General features: G+C 44.8%; 1 protein-coding gene across 4 annotated transcripts in view; it reads right to left on the bottom strand.

The window, feature by feature from the left end:
* Positions 1-16,163, bottom strand: part of Gng12 (G protein subunit gamma 12) — a 103,901-nt gene that overhangs the window by 83,585 nt on the left and 4,153 nt on the right. For 2 of the 4 annotated variants that reach the window (XM_060374083.1, XM_021653309.2), the window contains exon 2: positions 987-1,043. The exons of the other annotated variants lie outside the window; for them this stretch is intronic. The gene's annotated coding sequence lies outside the window, so the exon portion shown is untranslated. The remainder of the gene's footprint in view (positions 1-986; positions 1,044-16,163) is intronic. 4 annotated transcript variants of the gene reach the window in all.

The raw sequence follows: 16,163 nt of genomic DNA, 5'->3' as shown, positions 1-16,163 counted from the left end.
TTCTCCTCCCATGCCCCTCCCCTAGTCCACTGTTAGGGGAGGTCCTCCTCCCCTTCCCTCTGACCCTAGCCTGTCAGGTCTCATCAGGACTGGTTGCACTGTCTTCCTCTGTGGCCTGGTAAGGCTGCTCCCCCACACCCACTTCAGGGAGAGGTGATCAAAGAGCCAGCCCAAGAGTTCATGTCAGAGACAGTCCCTGCTCCCCTTACTAGGGAACCCACTTGGACACTGAGCTGCCACGGGCTACATCTGTGTAGGGGTTCTAGGTTATCTCCATGAATGGTCCTTTGTTGGAGTTTCAGTCTCAGAAAAGACCCCTTTGCCAGATATTTTGGTTCTGTTGTGCTCACCTGGCACGGGTTGCCTTTTGAAAAAGGAAGAAGGTTCAGCTTCTCCCTTGACCACAATTAGTGCATGAAGTGAGAACTCATTCCTCCTTGATGTCCAACACGGACATACAACTACACACATTTAAATTTTAAATTGACTGAGTAAAAGAAAGCAATACAGTCAATGTCTTAGTAAAGTAGGCATACTTCAATGCTCAAGAGCCATGGATGACAGGTGCGCCCATGCCAGGCAGCGTGCACGGCTGATGACTGCAGGTGCCCTTCTGTGCAGAAGCTGCAGCCTGCACCATGCTGGACAAGGCTGAAGTCGCTGGCATCGCAGCTGGACTAGGAGTCCTGGAACTGCTTCCAAGCAGCTCTATGAACTCGGCAAAACTGAACCTCTGTTCACACTTCTTTTTAAAAAGGTCTTTCTGCAGGAACATCCTAGATTTCTGCTCACAGTCCCAAATGGGAGACTGCTGACTCTATCTATTCTATCCATGCTGGACGGTTTATCAAATCAAAACCAGGGAAGAAGATCATTAGATAGTTACTACTCCTTGGAGAATCAGGCACTAAATCCACAATTAAATAGCATGCTTTAATTACTTTAAGGGTAACACATGAAACAAGTCATAAAAAGACTATACTCACCAGAAAGGCCAGCTGAAATAGAGAAGAAGTTCACCCCAATGTCCTTCCCATATGAACCTATAGGAGGAAAAGGTTGCAACTCAGGACGAGAAAAGAATAATTCTTGCTTCTCCAGAAAGAGGCTGTTTCCTTCTGCCACAGAATGGAAATGACATGGCTGTAAGCTCTAAGTATGAATTAATACCTAAGTATAGGAGGCCCCTTTCCACAGAAACTGTAACTATCATTTTTCTCTAGCATAGAATCCTGACCTCTTCCCTCCTGGCCTTTATCTTCACCCACGGAAAATACCTTAAGCAGAGGCTGTATCTAGCACCTCTTAGATTAATGTAGGAGTGTGGTGGTTTGAATGAGCTTGGCCCCTATAGGCTCATATGTTTAAATGCCTGGCCCCAGTTAGTGGAACTGTGTGGAAAGGATTAGGAGGTGTGGCCTTTGCTGGAGGAGTTGTGTCCCTGGGGGTAGCCTTTGGGGTTTAAAAATCCCACATCCTAGGTACTAACTTCAGCTGATAAATGAGGATACTGAGGCACAGACAAGTCATTATGATGACATGTAAAGAGCCATGTAATTTCAGGAGCCAGGAGAGATAATGGGGGAAGGGAGGATGCTAAAGTTCTTGTTCTTCCCTCTCCCCCTCTTTCCCTCCCTCCCTGCCCCCATCTGTGGATCAGGATATAAAGCCCTCAGCTACTGCTCCACTCCAGCACCATGCTGTCTGCTTTCCATCTTGATGGTCATGGACTAACCTTCTGACACTGTAAGCAAGCTCCTAATTAAATGCTTTCTACTATAAGTTGTCTTGGTCATGATGTCTCCTCACGGGAATAGAACACTAAGACAAAGAGTATGTTTTAAGAGGTAAATGATGGTGACGGGTTGGTTTTGTGTGTCAACTTGACACAAGCTAGAGTCCTCAGAGAGAAACAATCCTCAGTTCAGGATATACCTCCATGAGATCCAGCTGTAAGGCATTTTCTCAATTAATGATGAATGGAGGAGGGTCCAGCCTATTGTGGGTGGGGCCATCCTTGGGCTGGTGGTCCTGGATTCTATAAACAAGCAGGCTGAGCAAGCCATGAGCAAGCAAGCCAGTAAGCAGCACCCTCCACGGCCTCTGCATCAGCTCCTGCCTCCAGGTTCCAGCTCTGCTTGAGTTCCTGTCTTGACTTCCCCCAATGATGAACTATGATTTGGAAGTATAAGTTGAATAAACCTTTTCCTCCCCAACTTGCTTTTCAGTTACAGTATCTTATCACAGCAACAGGAACCCTAACTGGAACAGGTGGCTTGTGTCAGTAACCCCAGGAGCTAGGAAGTAGGAGCAGAAGGACTGCCATGAGTTTGAGGTTAGCCTTGCCAGCACAGTGAGTTCTAGGCCAGCATGGGTTAAACTGGCTTGGTGATCTCACTATACTACACTGAGAAAATTCAAAAGCAGAGTTCAATGCCAATAAAAACACAAACCTCAAATCACTGGGCTAAAGGGAATTATTCATCCTGGGAGAATTCACAGAAGGCTTGGACTGTGGCAATTTTAGCATCCTCCCTTCCCCCCCCCCCATTATCTCCCCTGGCTCCTGCAATTATATTAATTAAGCTTTAGTTAATTAAAATGGCAATAGGAAGTGCCAAGCACAGTCATAAACACATTGATAATTAACTCACACCTCAGTAAGTCATTTCTATTTTGTAGTAGAGGACACCTAGACGTGGAAAGGTTAAGTAACTTCTTCAAAGTCACACAAGTAGAAAGTGGCAGGGATTTAAGTCCTCTCTGTCAGGCTTCTATGTTGCCAAAATGCAAGACTCCTTTTAATACTGACAACGGACATTTAAAAAATTATTAGAAACATATCAGGGACATACAACCAAAGAGAGAGAGAGAGAGAGAGAGAGAGAGAGAGAGAGAGAGAGAGAAAGAGAGAGAAGAAAGAGTTGTGCTTGCTTAGCAAACAGCTTCCAGACTTGTCCCTAACCCCCTTCCATACTGCCATCTGGATCTTCTCTGTTGAGAAGTTCTGGAACATGCCAATCTTTTCATTCCACCACTTTCCCAACATTTACTCTTAAACTCCCTCAGTATTGTTTTCTGGAAAATAACCAAAAATCAAAAACAAAACAAAGCCCTTTGACTTCATTTTAACAATCAACTGAAGACACTTTATCCACCAGCAAGACTGCAACTACAGCCAGATTCTTAGCCACTGCACCTTACAGGGAACGGACTGAGTGGGCCCTGAAAACTGCAGTCCTCCAGGTCCTTATAAACCAGTTTACACGTGCCTGTGAGATGTTGGGCTCTTAGGAACTGCAACCAGCCAGCGGTTCTACTAACTCTTCTCTGGACTCTGCTGTGGATGCCGACTCTGCTGAAATGCTGGGAATACTTTTTGTATTTTTATATACTTCTCAGAACAATCTTGTGGTCAGTAAAAGACAGAGTCTTTCAGAGGTATGAGAGAACCAAACATTATTATCATCACCAAAACCAAAACACCAACACAAAAAGCCTGAGCTAGTCTGCTCTCCATGAACTGTGTGTGCATCCTTGAGCAGGGTGCTGCACTCTTAGCTGTAGTTTTCTCTTTGTAAAACTAATTCATTATATTTCTTTAGAGGTCACAACACCTGGTAAAGAGTAGGCACATGACCTGGGTGCCGTGGTGCCTATAATCCCAGCACTAGGGGAGGCAGAGTCAGGAGGATCTCTGTGAGTTGGAAGCCAGCATGGTCTAAAAATTGAGTCCAGGACAGCCAAAGCAACACAGAGAAACCCTGTCTCAACATCAACAACAAAAGAGTAGGTTCATGGATGGGTATGGTGGCTCATTCCTGGAATCCTTGGATCGCAGAGGCCAAGGCAAGAAAAGCAATTAGTAACAGCCTGGACTGCAAAGTCAGTTCCAGGACGGCCTGGACTACAAAGATTTGGCAAAACAAAACAAAACAAGGAAGAAGGAACGGAAGGAAGGGAGGGAAGGAGAGAAGGAGGGAGGAAAGAAGGAAGAAAGGAAGGGAGAGAGGAAGGGAGGGCAGATAAAATAACATAGCTTCTCATAATCAAATGTCATAAAAATTTCAAAACCAAGTTATATCTTTGAGGTTTCGTTTTTAGTTTTTAACAGGTTTGTGATCATAAAAATTTCTCAGGAGATGCCTACTTTCCGGTTCTTCTGGAACCTTCTTGCTCTCCAGAGAGAAGGAGAAACACATAACGGATCAGAAATTCGAGGCAAGGAAAACCTTGTCTTGATGAGTGTGCTTGGCCCTGAACCCAGAACTGCAGACTTCACACAGATACAAATACTGCCTTTCCTCACAGTTACAGAGAAATTAAATATGCTGGACATAAAATTCATGTTGAGCACAAAAACCATTTCTAGTGAAAACTGGAGGTTCACATGGCCCTCAAAGAACAGTTTGCTTCCAGGCTCCATATTATATAGCAAGGCGGTTAGGAGTTAACAACTTAATGTCCCAGAATACTAAGATCCTGACTTCTCTGGAAAAGCACCTCCTAGGCCAAGCTCTGTGCCTCAGCCAATGGCATCCATGGTAGCATCTGCGGGCCTCACCTGAGCTGAGCTGTGGTGTGTATTACTGTGTATAAAAGGAAACAGAGACAGTCTTCCTCTGAGGGCATTCTGTTTTGTTTTTACACAACAGGATGTAGTAACCATTTAACTGTGGAAGTTTCTGGCTTCAACCCGCCCCTTTTAATGGGTGTATTTTAAGAAAGGGGGTTGCAAGGAGCATGGATCTGAGCTCAAAGGCTCTTCCTAGGCCTCATACATGGATGAGAAAATCAAATGGAATGATTCATAATTCTTAAGCAGCCAGGGACTGATTCTCTCCTGTCCACGATCCCTGCCACCGAGACTATATAAGGCTACCGTAGAAGGTTCTCACACTGAACCTTGCCTGAGCTTCCAGGGGCACTGCCTTTGGATCACACCCAAAAGGGCTGACTCCACAGGGCTGGGTGCGGTTGGGTGTTGTGATTTTCAGTCACTCCCAGTTGATGCTGCCACACAGGCAAGTGTGTGACCCACACCCTGGGAACTTCTTTCTGCCTCGGTTAGGCTGTTGGATCCTACTCCCTCTGAGCAGTTTTTGTTCTAACTAAACAACACTCTTAAAAGAACACGAAGTCAAAAACTCTAAACTTGGTTCAAGTCAGCAGGGTTAAGGTCAGAGCCTTCCTGCGTGTTCAGCCCTCTCTCTTCTGCCTACACAGTGAAGATTACAACACAAGCTGAGTGAGTAAGCAACGACATGCTTCCCAGCAGAAGGTAAAAGGGAGTTCTTTGAGAGCGTAGGACGGGTGGTGTACCAAGAACTGGTCTGTGGCAGACTCCTCTGCCCTTTGGACTTCCTAACATGGCTTTCCCATCCCGTGCTCCACCTGGCTCCTCCTCCCTGACACTAGTTAGTTACAAATCACTTACTCTCAGGGACCAGGCCTCCTCTCCCTTCCTCCACTCTCCGGCAGCTACAGCTGGCCACCCTTCCCAGCCTCTCCTAGGTTTCCAGGTGGACGGTTCACACCATAAATACCTTCAGGGCAGCAGAGAGGGCGCTGGGTCGGGAGAGTGTTCCCTAAGGCTCTCCCCAGGGTCAGGCTCTTGCCCACTCAGCCATTCCAGGCAGGAAGAAGCCAGGTGACAAAGGGGCTGAGCTCAGAGAGCACCCACAAAGCTCCCAGTCCTTGGGGTTGAGTTGACAAGGCATTACAAAGCCAGGAAAACAAGAGGCATGGAGTTCTAATCCGATCGCCGCCATTTACCTGCCAGCTTTATGACTTTCGGCAAATATCAGAAGCTATTTAGAACTGCCTCAACTTTCCTATCTGTAAGATAGAAAGTAATGTTTTTACCTGATTCTTCCTGAAGGTTTTGAAAAGAATCAAATTATCAATTATTTTAATTCAATACAAATTTTCTAGGCATGAAGACTTATATATACCAAATTTGGCTGTCACTATGAAAAAAAGTCACTGATTAAAGAGACATATCTAGAAGACAGACAGAAAATATAGGCAAAACTACCTAGCCCTAAGTAATCATTAGCATACTGGTTGACTAGCTTGCCATAGTAAACACAGACAAGAAAAAATATTAATGTGCCCAGAGGTGTAGTAAAGGAGAGCAAAGTCACAGTGAGTAATTTATAAACTCTGATGTCAAGTGCTTTTACACATACACACATGAACACACACAAACACGAGCCTCGGGACAATCTTGAGATGGACAGATGCTGCTAGCCTCAGGTCACAAGTGAGAAAGGTCTCAGGGCTTAGGAGGAAGTTGCTCAACTCCACACATGGCTGGAGTGTTATCGCTAGAATTCAACCACTGGCTTGACCTTGAGACCCGCATCTCCATCTTCTGTCACACTGCCTAAGCCTTTCCTCTCCAGCCAGGAGCCTCCCCTGTGGTCGTTTCTACCCCCCCCCCCCCACCACTGTCCTTACACTCCTTGCTCTGGATCTTCATCTCCCTCTTTAGTTTAATGGACCTTAGGACAGTGAGGATTACCTCACTGGTGCCTCATGTACATCCTAATGGATCAACATTCCACAGAATTAGGCTGGGCCACAAGAGAATGGCAGAGACCCATTGGTTACTTTAAGAAAAATTTTCTCAAAAGCAATAAACTATCATTCTTGTGTCCTCAACCTTATGATAGCTGATTAATATGTGTTTGCAATCAACTCCAACAGAGAGGGGGTATGTAGCAACACACCTACTTATTATTTCCAGCTCACTACGGAAGAACATTTTGTAAAACGCAATAAAAATGAATTCCTGTAAATGACAATATACAAATACATTTTTTAAAAATTGAATTTAACATCTCAAAACTGATGGTAAAGCTGATAAATAGATTATTAATTGTATCTTCTCAATTTCTGTACTTTTCTTGTTGCCTGCTGGAAGGGTGGGGTGAGGCTGATGTGCAAGCAGCAGGCCAGACCAGCTGAGCCTGCCACAAAGAGGGAAGCTAGCTGATACTGTTCATGAAGGTTTATATACTGTTAACTCCTTTTAAATCTACAGTTTACCTGTGGGGTAGGTGTGATTGTCACCTCCATTTCACAGGAAGTGAAACTGAGACAAATGCTTAAAATGGTTCCAAGCCTCCAGGGCTAGACCTGAACCTGGACAGGAAGTGTTCTTCTGGCCAGCATGGGGTGCTCTTAGGGAACCCACTGACTGTCATCCAGGAAGGAACTATTTAGATCTTCATTTCAGAGAAATCACCTGGTGACAGGAAAGTACAAAAGTCAGGCATGAGGGAGAGGCGAGTTAGCTAGTGCCAGGGATAGGGTTGCCTGGACTAGAAGGAAGCCTAGGGGAGAGAGGAGATCCAGATAACTCAGGGGTTCAGAGTCTAACATCCTGCAGGGAGGAGAAGGTCCTGAAATGACCTAGAAAGAGGCAAAAACAAAAGCAGAGTCAAAGGGATGATGAGATCAGCTTTCAACAATGTTTACCTGAATTTTCTTGGCAAAATCTGTGCCGGATCCCTGAGTGTTTTCAGCTCAGGTATCCCTGCCCCCCGCCTTTTAATTTTTTTATTTATTACAATTTATTCACTGTGTATCCTGGTATCCTCTCTTTTTATCTGGTTCTATCCATCCCTAACCCTAACCATTTTGCTTTGGTACACTTAAAATGGTTTTAAAAGCAAGATTTAAAAATTGTTCCAAACCTTTAACCCTTTTGAAGTCATACAAAGCTCATGTCTGGGGTACAGGCTCCCAGCTTACTACAGGTTATCTGTGAGCAGAAATTTCTCTATGAAGTCTTGATGGCATTTTCATTAAACCCAGTATCTCAGTTACTGTTTCCTTCTGTGAAGAGACCTTATGACCCAGGCAACTTACAGAAGAAAGAATTTAGTTGGGAGCTTGCTTTACAGTGTCAGAGGGTTAGTCCATGATCACCTTGGTCGGAAGCAGACAGCCCAGTAACATAGTACTGGAGCAGCAGCTAAGAGCTTTACAACCTGATCCTCAGGCAGAGAAAGAGACTGGGCCTGGCGTGGGCTTTTAAAGCCTCAGAGCCCACCCCCAGTGATGCACTGTCTCCAAAAAGGCTATACCTCATAATCCATCCCAAACAGTTCTAATTACCAGAGACCAAGCTTTCAAACATATGAGCCTATGGGAGCCATTCACACTATCTCACGATACAAAGGAGGGGGGAGAGACAGAGACAGAGACACAGAGAGAGACAGAGGCACAGAGTGAGAGGGAGGGAGATGCTTATAATTGCACCCAGAGCCTTATACATACTAGACAAGCACTCTCAATGAGCTGCATGCCAGTCCCATCATCTGGCTCTTTGGACTTTTACTCACTCTTACCAAAAAGGCCGCCTTTTGCTATGTGCTCAGCTGCACCAAGCTTACTGTTAAGCTCCGGCTGCCTCTTGCTCACCCAGGTCTTGGCAGAAGTATTAGGTTGCATGGAGGTATTTCCCTGAGGTTCCTTATGAAGGCAGCCCTTCTGTTCTCCTGACACTCACTCTTACTCCTCACTCCCAGTTCTACAGCTTCAAAGTACTTATCCTGACCTGAATTGACAATGTTAATGTGGCTTTACTAAAGAACTGCTCAAATCTTGTTTAAAGACATACCCCTATAGAACAGGCAACGGCTTTGCTGACTGGGTATTTAAAAGGACGAAGACTTGGGGCCTTTGTCTCAGTGGATTAAATAGCAAAGAAACAAGGAAGACCTCAGAGGAAACTGTGTCTTGCCTTTCATGTCCTTCATAGCTAGCAGGCCACCTGTCTAGTAGATGGACACCTCTCCTGGGACATATGCTATTCTCAGGAATGGTGAGCAAAGCAACCTGGACCCTGAAGAGTATACCTATCTATGTGGATTCATGCTAGGAATGTCACTGCCTCTGATTACTGCACCCTTCCAAACCTACTTCCTCCCCTATAGAGGTTACTGGTACACCCTACCTCAGGTTCCTACAAGGAGTGAGGAAGTGTCCTAGCTCGTGCCTACCGCTGGTACTTATTATTACTAATCATCATCTTTGTTACCATCAAGTTTACTGTCAGCAAAGTGTATTCTGTCAACTGGGATTTGACAAAAGCACTGAGCTTCAAGGTGACAGGCATTGTGTGACCACTGTGGTCATAGCATCTGTATAGAAATGTTTAACACTGAAGCATGCTTTCTGTCACACCCAGCGCTTTGGATAAATCAGTCACTCCTCTACACTAACACAGAGACAGTCATTTGCCACCTCTGCTACTAGGATAACTCTCCGGGAACTCTCTTCTCAAGCTGTCCAAGTCCTAATCCCTGGAACCTGTGAAAGCAAAGTAAATCCACCCCATATAATCAAATAACACCCAGAAGCACGGAATTTGGCCTAGCTAGAGAAAAGAAAGCAGAACAGCCCATCATGTGTCCAGGCACAAGAAGGGTCTGCTGTGCCTATGGCGGATCTGAGGTATACAGCCCGATGGCAAGTGCCAGAAAACCCTCTAAGAAGTGAGGCTGGCCCCAGCTGAGAGAGACAAGAAACAAACTGCAAAGAGCAGAACTCTGCCAACAACGTGCAAGAGCTTGAGGCCGATTCTTCCCAGCACCTCTATTAGGAGCCCAGCTTCAGGGAGACACACCAGTCGCACACACCCTGGCTTCTGACCTACAGAACTGTGAGACGAAACATCTGCGCTGTCTTAAGCTACATTTGTGATAATCTGTTATAACAGTCATCAAAAACTCACCCTCTTATGTTTGATATACTTTGACAGCACTTCTTTTCCCTCCATGTCCAGAGAAATGGCATTATTTCGTAACTGACAGCAGCTTTTTTTCATATTTTAAGAGTTTTATTTTTTATTAATTTTTATTTTTTTCTTCACATGTAATAGCTGAGTAGTATTCCATTGTGTAAATGTGCCACACTTTCTGCATCCATTCTTCCACTGAGGGACATCTAGGTTGTTTCCAGATTCTGGCTATTACAAATAAAGCTGCTATGAACATAGCTGAGCAAATGCCCTTGTTGAGAGGCGGGGCATCTTTTGGATATATAACCAGGAGTGGTATTGCTGGATTTTGAGGTAGTGCTATTCCCAATTTTTTGAGAAAGTGCCAGATTGATTTCCAAAGTGGTTGTGCAAGTTTACATTCCCACCAGCAATGGCAGAGGGTTCCTCTTTCTCCACATCCTCTCCAGCATGTGCTGTCACTTGAGTTTTTGATCTTAGCCATTGTGATCGGTGTAAGAACTGACAGCATCTTAGATTAGCTGAACTGCAGCTATGAAGTGTTTCCCAAATGGACTGTAGATTAAACCATCAGGTAATTCAGACTGTATATTGCCAAACAGCTCCCAAGGGCTTGAGTAGACTGTAAAGGTCAAAGGATGGTCAACAAAGTCACCCAGGCCAGCATCTAACATGGGATCTCCGACACAGATGAAGACCTAAAGGTACTTAACCCTGGCAACATTCACTCATATACTAAGGATCAGGCACCCAAAGGTGCTGGGTGTCCTTCTAGGTACTGGGATAAAGTAACAGGCTATAACTTTTCCACGTAGAATAGACACAATAGCAGAGAACATGAGCATCACAGGACACATTACAATGAGTGCTGGAAGAAAAGTTAAGCATCCACCCTATTCCTTCGCCTTTCACAAAAGAACCACATATTAAACACTTTGTGTATATGTGGGTCGAGAGGGGGGGGGAGAGAGAGAGCTCTTTTCCTGGATCATTCCCCACTACTACTAGTGAGTAAGTTTGTTGTTGGAGGGTTTTTTGTTTGTTTGTTTGTTTTTTGAGAAAGATTTTGCTGAACAGCCTACACTGGCTTCAGTCTCTTTCAGCCCAGGATAGCCAGGAACTTATGATCATCCTGCCTCAGCTTCCTGAAGGGTGAGATTACAGACTTGTGCCACCATGACCAGTTGGCTTATTACTATTTTTTTGTTTTGTTTTAATGTAGAGGTAAACCAGATTGATACAGGACTGTCTTTTACGAAAAAAAAAAAAAATGAACCACAACTTTCTCTTCCCTCTTTTGATATAATTCAGTCTTTTAAAAACTAAAAATTAATTAATTTTAGATTAACAACATTCCAAAATTTACTGTGACTGAAGAGCCTATCAAAGGGCTGGAAAGATCAGTCAGGGGTTAAGATGTACCCTGTCTTTCCAGATGACCTGAGTTCAGTTGCCAGCACCTACACCAGAAGGTTCACCATCACTTGTAACTCCAGCTCCACTGGATCCTAGGCACACACATGGCAAGGGAACATAAGCATGTAGGGAGGTGGGTGGGTGGGTAGGTGGGTGGGTAGATAGACAGATAAACAGATGGATGGATGATAAATGGATGATAGACAGATCGACATAGATAAATATATAAAATATTTTTTTAAGGGCATCTTAAAAGCAAAATGCAGCTCCAGCCTCTTCTGGTCCTAGAATGCTGAGCTCTGAACTTAAATCATTTTCACTTTCATCTCCTTTACCTTGGAAGGAACAAATAATTCCCTGGTTGTAAATATCAAACATAACAGCCCAATACAAGGACCAAAGAAGTAAACAAATTCGACCTGTATGACCTTTCTAGAGATACAAATATGTGAAAAACTCATATAAAGACCCCTGAAAAGATTTTACAGGAAATACCATTGGAATCACATGTTTTAATATCTCCTTTTCACTCTCCCTACACACAAACTCATGTGTTTTTACATGTATATATTGTGTGTTTCTAGGTGTACTTGAGATGGGGGAGCAAGAGGAGGAGAAATTCTAGACTAGAAGGTAAGTTTTTCATGGCTTTAGAGAATCCACAAGTTAATAACACCATTAGCTGAAGACTGTAATTCAGACATTAGCAAATGCAACAAAACCATACTTTGCACCTGTCTTGATTCTGTACTAATGATTTGGCAGCCCAAGCCACCCATGCCCACATCCTTAAGTCTATAATTAAGAAATTCTGACTAACTATACACAAAAAGAAAGGTTACAAAGGCCCACAGGAGAACCTAACAGCCTAGACAATGTCCAAAAGACCCACAATTAACTCAAACCTCTACTTCATTTCTAATTGAAAAAAAAAAAAAATCACTCCTCTAAACTGTCATTTCTCACCAGCCAAATTAGCAAAATAAAAAAGCACTGACATGCCTCTTACTGCTGGTCTCTGAGGAGCATACTAATTCAATACTTAGTGAAGGGAATCACTGAGCCCAGAGGTCAGCAGACCATTTCTGGGAGTCAGGCCTTAGGTACTTAAGCAAAATTTAACCTGCATTTACAGCACTGTTAGACCAAAGGATTAGCTATAAGCCACAGCTCCAGTGGGAGAGAATGGTCTGGGATGCATGCACACAGTGGAAAACTTGTGCTCCTGAAAGAGAAGCTATTTCTGTACATTTACCGACACACTGCTAATTTAAAACAGCAAGGCGGACGACAGTACAGAAACCATCTATACGACAGCATGTGGAGAAACACAACATATACATTCACAACAACTTAAACTTACAAGTTACTACCTGTGGGCGGTATGGAAAAGCCTTGTATGAAGACGGGATAGAGGCAAGTTTTAATATTTTTCCTTTCTACTATGACTGTTAAACTTGGGGAGTACAGATACATATATATATATTTTTTTTTGAAGAGGCTGTCCCTATAAGTATGATAAATAGGGTAAAATCAGCTTAGAAAACAAACAAACAAACAAAAAGTAGGGAGTTCAGCTGTGAAGGAAACCAGGCGACCGAGGTGTAGGCAACAAGTTCTCAGGCCAAACTCCTAAGTCAGAGGAACCCAGTCCAGAGTTCAGGAGGTGAGCACACTGAGTGTGGACAGGGTGACTTCTGCCCTTCTGGGTGTGGTGGCCGGAGGCCCTGTTATGTATTATAGCCAGAAGGCAGTCAGGGAAGTGCAGGTAAAGGGAGGCAAAGGCAGAAAGCCAGCACTACCTCCCGGGCAGCAGGCCAGGACTGTTTATTTGCTCTCTGGACTGAGTAGAAGCTGAAGCATTCTGCCCACTGACTGCAGCAGGTTAGACAGGGGCAAAGCACAGGCAGATGTACGGCACGAGGGCTTCCTGAAGAGCTGAAACTCACGAGGTTCTAAAAACTGAAATCACACTGACCTGCAGAGGGTGAGTCTGCTGTTTAAGGAGTCCACACCACAGGGAAGCTTTAAAAGAAATTGTCCTCTGCTATTTCTGCCTTGGGAATCCAAGTTCAACTGAAGATGACTGACTTAAATTAAGAGTGGAAAGTATTCACTTTTCTAGAAATGCTGGCCTCTTTCCACAAGGTGCTCTGTCCATATAGCAGCAGCGCGCTGGACAGCATACAGACCAGCCCCTTCACATTCACACAGCGCCTGACAGCTACACCCACGAAACGGGGCTCTGCTCCTACCTGCTGCCAAGTGCCTCCCAGGAAGCAGGAAGAGGAAGCTAATTCTGACAGCAAACTTGAAGAAGCTGCTTAACAGAGAAATTGCTAAGAGCTAGCTGGCAGTGAGGGAGAGGAGGATAAACTCCTCCTTAGCTTCTGACACCTCTGGCACCAGCATTCCCCACTTCTCTCCTAAGTTAGAAGTCTTCTTCCAAAAGCAGCAGTTCCAAAGGCTTCTCTAGCTACAGCCACCACTATTTCATTCCAAACAAGAGGGCCATGTCTATATAATACCCAACAGGAATCTCTCTCCACAGTCCCAGCAGTTCCTAGGACGTCCTTCCCTGTGTCAGACAGACACTGGGGCGCTATAAGATGTAGAAATTATCAGAGGAATGCAAAAGCTGTTCCCAGCTCAGCAGGTATTAGGTGATCCCAAGACTGCTGCTGTGCAATCGACACTAAACAATGTCAAGGGCACCCAAGTCTTTAGCAACCCCTTAAGGCATGATGAATCCAAGAGAAAGATGTCACTGAAGAATCTGTGTCCCACTGAAGGTGTGATACCCAGAAAATACAATGGAATTTCCTTTTTCGATCATAAAGACAGTGGCTTACACTCCTTGCTGGCACACATTGGGGGAGCATGCCTTGTTTCTTCAGTCCGCTGGCATTTGTTAAGTTCCTACCATGTGCCACACTCTACAGCTCAAGGCATTTAGAAGGCTGCTGTAGCTGAACAGGCTTTGACAGGCAGAGCTATTGGCAGACCCTGAACTTCTGCTGGCTAGGAAAACAAAGCCCACCACCTCCACCCAAACCCAAGTAGACTGGAAGAAGCCTCTACATCCCAGAATAGTCCTACCCCACTACATGGCTTTGTTCTGTTGGGTTTGTTGTTGTTGCTCTTTGTTTGTTTTTACGGTGTGGGCAGGCTTGTTTTTGAGATATGGTCTCATTGTATAGCCCTGGCTAGCCTGGGATTTACTATGCAGTAAACCAGGTTGGTCTCAATTTTCTAGCAATGCTCTTGCCTCTGGCCCTAAAATACTGAGATTATAAATATACACTGCCATGCCCAGTTGGGCCTTTTTTTTTTTTTTTTTTTTTAATTTGCTAGAGATTTTGGTGGACAAAATTTGAAGTTACCATGGGCCTGAGATCAGAGTCAAAAGCAGCCCAGTGAGAACTAATGGCTTAGTGTCCAGTGGTCAGGGGTATCTCGACCAGCGGTATCTGCAGCTAAACAGAAATCTGAGGGTTTTTGATCAGTGAAGTGTCCCCCTGGCTGTCTTAGGAGGGCCTGCACACAGTCATGCTGAATGAAGGTTCTCCAGAGAGCATTCAAGTATAGACGATGGCAACAAAGCTCACGCCTCAGTGGACACTGGTGACCACACCCACTCCAATCCAACCTGGACTCAGGCTTCTCTTCTCAGTCAGCCACGTCCACTGCGTGCATGACCTTGCCTGCAGGAGGAATGGCAAGAGCCTGTTCTGCAAGAAAGGACAAAACACACGGCTTCTGAGTCCCTGGCTCCAAAGTCACAAACTTAAAATCGACAAATGGGAAAAGTAATGCTGAGCAACTGACTGATTCAGACAGACCCAAAACAAAATTATTTTAGCCGAAATCCTTGGGAACAGCTCAAAGTATCAAGTCTGAAAGGTCTGCAACAGTCTTCATTCATTGTTCTGAAAAGACAAAGTCCCTCCTTTGCCAGGATAGCAACCAGACACTTGCAGCTAAGTATTTTTATGACTCCCAATAAAACCTGCCATGACAAACCAAACATTTCAGTGGCACTAGAAATAATTTTCAAGAGACTTGGCAGCTAATGGCATAATCTAGCTGGAAGTCAGCTTCAATTCAGTCACTTCTACCCTCTGCCCAGCTCCACTCTGCTTGCTTGCCCCCACCCTTGAGAGAAAACAGAGGGTGCTGCGCCCTGATGGCTGGGGCTTCTCTAGAACACGACTTTGCAGGCCAATCTTCCTTTCTGTCCAGCTAAGGCTTCCTCCGGGAACTGTGGGGTCTCAAAGACTGCCTCTAACTATACCTCAGGCCTGCTGGGGAGATCTCAGATATTACATGGGGAGCTAACTGTGATGGCTGAAAAGGCAGTGAGACCCAACAGAGAGGCTCTCATAATTCTCTTCTGGTTATGTGTCACTCATGTGAGAAGCCCTTTTCATATCCCTCTCTCACTTGATTTACAACTTTCCAAAGTGCATTAAGTCCTCTGCTCTCTCCCCTTTGACAGTATGGGCCTCTCCTATGACTCTCGGCAGGGCAGAGTGCAGAATCAACTATGGAATTACAGCAAGTCTGGGGAAATCTTTTCTCTACCTCCTTATATCTAAATGTGTAAGAAATCAGCCGTGTGGGCCTCGCTGAGAAATGGGCAAGACCTGGACTCAGAAAAGCCCTACAAAAGGCCACAGTGGGTGGCGGCTTGGTGATCACTCAATTGAGCTGCATGTGTGTTTTATTCACCCGGGGTTCCCGTTAACTTCAGTGGACCCATTTCCTCCTCCTGCCTGTCTCCAGGACAGGCTGCAGGTGCTCTGGAACTCAGCTTGTTGAGGCAGAAGACCAAAGTCTGCACAGCACTAACCTCAGTGTACTCTGATTTGGCTTATACACAGCTGCTTCTTATCTACTATGCACTTCCAATCTCTCTTATGGTGGTATAGGTGATCCATCCACCACCCTAGCACTTGAGAGGTGCAGCATCAGGCCTGAAAGTTCAAGGCCT

Source organism: Meriones unguiculatus, chromosome 21 (assembly GCF_030254825.1).
Source record: "Meriones unguiculatus strain TT.TT164.6M chromosome 21, Bangor_MerUng_6.1, whole genome shotgun sequence".
In the NCBI taxonomy this organism is placed as follows: Eukaryota; Metazoa; Chordata; class Mammalia; order Rodentia; family Muridae; genus Meriones; species Meriones unguiculatus.
Note: the sequence above shows the minus strand (reverse complement) of the source record. Positions and strands in the feature narration are given on the sequence as shown.